Genomic DNA, 3,961 nt, shown 5'->3' with positions numbered 1-3,961 from the left:
GGTTTCCTCCCTATGTTTCTGTATTTGATTCTTTACTTCAGATGCTATGAGTTCAGTGATTTCTTTTTTTATTTCAGAAAGTGATTCCACTCTAAGTTCCTCTATAACTTTCTGCTGTTGCTTATTTACTTTTGATATTATTAATTCATACATTTCAGCTGAGCTGTCCTCTGCAGTTGTTCTGAGCGGGCATTGGGTTTCCTCCATATGTTTTTGCATTTGATTTTTTACTGAAGATGCTATTAATTCAGGGATTTTTTTCACTTACAATCTGAGTTCTTCTATACCTTTCTGCAGTTGTTTCTTTATTTCAGAAGCTCTTGATTCATTGATTTCAGCTGTGTGATTCCCAATTTGTTCTGTGTTAGTGTCCTCTGCATTTGTTATGGGTGGGCTTGGCATATGAGATTGCATTTTGCTCCTTCTCATTGTCATTTTGTATAGTTCTATCTTCTGACCTTTGTTGTGGAGCTTTGGTGCAATTATAATCGTAGCACCTACTGAAATTCAGGTGCCGAGCTATGAAGTTTGGATTTATCCTGCTGTGCCTGGCTTGGGTCTGGCTGCTGTGCTCAGCTCCTTCCTGCTGCCACCCTTGCGAGTGAATCTGTTGTGCCCCTCTGGCAAGATGTTCTGCTCCTGGACTAGCTTTGTGGTTCTGTCCCCTACTCTCTCTGCAGGGATTGCAGCTGCAGGTTTTGGAGGGGACAACGTGGAGTAGGAGGGAGAGGAAGCTCTTCACACACAGGCATGGGCTAGGGCTGGATTTGGGGGCTGCCAGAATGAGGCCGAAATTCTCAGTGGGTGGGCGGGGTAGGGGGTCCCAAGAGGATGGAAGAGGTTCTCACCCACATTGCGCCTGGGCTGGGACTGGCGGGTTCCACTGATGCAGGGTAGCCTGAAGCTCTCCCACACACTCACCAGGCCCTGGGCTAGGACTGGATCTGGGAGTCCCAAGAACATGGCAGGAGTTCTCACTCACTGGGCTGGAGTTGGGGGGGGAATGCAGAGTGGTGGTGGTGGTTCCAAGGGGGTGGAAGAGGGTCTCACCCACCCTGCTCCTGGGCTTGGAGCAGATTGATCACACTGTCGCAGGGTAGCCAGAAGCTCTCCCACACACTCACCGGGCATGGGCTAGGGCTGGATCTAGAGAAAATGATTCTTTCAAGTGCTCAGAGGCATAGAGGCCTTAAAACAATGTGAGGAAGCATTGTCATTCTTTATGCTTCCTTTAATATCATTCATATTGAGCAAACACAAAGTTGATTGTATAAGAGTTTTCCTTTAAGGTTTGCATTACTGGCAACACCATCCTGTAGCTTTGTTGTGTGTCTCTATGAGACTCAAGTCTTTCTATGTCCCTTGCAGACTTAGACACTTAACTCCTTGGCTGCTCTTCCAGTTCAAGTTCCATTGTTATTCTGAATGTTTTTATCATCTAAAAGGATGATCTGTTCTATAGAGTTATGGTTCATCCATTCCTTCACTAATTAATTTACTAATTCACTATCTGATTTTGCAGATAGTGAACATATTCATGGTGGTTAATTTAATGCATCAGCTTAACTAGATTAAGGAATAGGCTGCAGCAAAACCTTGATTTGCAAGCAAAGTTTGTTCTGGAAACATGCTTGTAATCCAACCACTGTATATTGAAGTGAATTTCCTCATTAAGGATAATGTAAATGTAGATGATTCATTGCACACCCCAAATATATTCATGTAAAATGATCATAGTATTGCAAAGCAGCACAAAATAATGAAGAAAATGCAAAACATAAAAAAAATCAAATTAACTTGCACATATCTTCAAAAATCTTTTGGCTGGTTTGAGGAAGATGAAGAGAAAAGAGGGCTATTGTTCATGACAATTTTTTTTCCTTAACCAGGAATTGAACTCAGGTCCTTGAGCTTGCCAGGCAATCACTTATTCTAATGAACTATCTCCCCAGCCCCTTGTAGGACAATGTTGACTATCACTAACACAATCACTGTATTCTATTGGCACAATGGAATCATTTTCTTTTTGGGCAATTTTAGTAAAGAACCTATCCAATGACTTGCTTTTGCCTCCTTCTGAAGATTTGGTGGAAATGTGATGCTGTACTGTTATTAGACAGATTCACTCCTGCATCCTTATGGGTGGTGATTTTATACAAAATTTTGGGCTATTTCCCACATTTAAACATCTCCCTAATCTCATTTTAAGTGAGGGATTTCTCCACCTTCTGGACCTTTTCCTGTGCAGCTGAGATCTCCTGCATAACCTGTTGCTATTGGAAATGACCCACAATTGATGAGATGAGAGAGAGGAGGAATGAGAGAGAGAGAGAGAGAGAGACAGACAGACAGACAGACAGACTTTGTCATTGCTGAGACAGAATTACCTGACCCTCAAAGTTAAAGGGGAATAGGTTTATTGGTATTAATTTGTATAAGTTTCTGTGATGAGTTAATGTAAAACTAAATGTAAAAAATTACTCAGTTCAACTTTCTGTGACCCTGCTTCCTTGTAAGACAACAAGGAGGCTTGATGTGCCATCAACAAATTGTTGATGGACTGAGAGTTCCCAGAATAGGCCTACAAAATAACTAGAGTGTTGCTAACCAACTAAAAAGCATTGTGGTGGTAGTCAAGACCATGTGTATGCATATATATGTTAAACAGGAAGTAAAGAATGCTCCCCAGAACAATGCATGTTGAATAATGATCCCATTGTCCCTAAAGGTGCTGTTCTGTCTGTGTTAGATGACCAATTTGTTTGCCAAACAGGATGTGATTTCTACTTTTAAAACTTGTATACTTCTAAGGCTCCTCGCTGTTTGTCCTCTCCTGTGTGAGTATGGTGAAGCAGTCCCAGGCCAGGAAATAAATGGCTGATATATATATATATATTTTTTAAAGTGCACTTTTTAAAAAAAATATTTATTTATTTATTTATTTATTTATTTATTTATTTTGTGTGTGTGTGGCCAGCTCAGCCCACCAGGGGGCGGGTCTGGCTGGCATGTGGTGCTGGGGGATTGAACCGCGGTCCCTGTGCTTTGCTTAGCTTAGCTTGTTCCAAGTAGGTGCTTTAGACCACTGAGCCATCTCACCAGCCCCATGGCTGATAAATTTTAATGTTAGATTTTGATCTGGTTTCTATATTGAGAACCATAACAGTTTCGGTTGATGATGGGCTAGCTATAAGGCAGGGTAGCATGTGAAAGAAGGGCAACAGTTCATGGTGGTGAAAGACAGAAAAGAGAGAGAGAGAGAGAAAGAGAGAGAGAGAGAGAGAGAGAGAGAGAGAGAGAGAGAGAGAATGAGAGAGAGACACACACAAAAAAGGGAAACAATCCTGTTTCTGTCCCTTTATCTTACCAAGGGGTGCCAATAGGATGGTACCAATCCAATCAGTGGGGTGATCCAGCAATCATGCAGCCTTAATTTCATAACAATTAATCTCACCATTGCACTGCAAATCAGTCACAAAGTCTAGATTCAGCTACCTCTGAAAAAGCCTGCCCCCATGACTACATGAGGCTTTGGGGACCTGTCAACACAAACCATAATAGAGAAAGAGATCTCATGTGTGATAGTGTAACATCTGATATCACCTACTACTTCTATTGCAAAATACTGTTTGTTCATTAAGTTAGAATTTTTTGGAAATGTTTGCTCATCCTGCAGCACATTCACAGAACAAGTTATTTGCAATCTAAGGTTTTACTTCATTTAGAAAATGAATAATGTATTATTCCTAGGTTCATCAATGAAGATATTTCCAGAGAATGGCAGTGTGTGAGTTGGTGGATGGAATTAGGCAAGTGTCCAGATAGAACACAAAATTCAGAGGAAAGGTGATTTCCTAATTTATTTTCTTTCTTTCTTTCTTCTTTCTTTCTTTCTTTCTTTCTTTCTTTCTTTCTTTCTTTCTTCTTTCTTTCTTTCTTTCTTTCTTTCTTTCTTTCTTTC

Source organism: Octodon degus, unplaced genomic scaffold, assembly GCF_000260255.1.
Source record: "Octodon degus isolate 3935 unplaced genomic scaffold, OctDeg1.0 scaffold00287, whole genome shotgun sequence".
NCBI classification, from domain to species: domain Eukaryota; kingdom Metazoa; phylum Chordata; class Mammalia; order Rodentia; family Octodontidae; genus Octodon; species Octodon degus.
Note: the sequence above shows the minus strand (reverse complement) of the source record.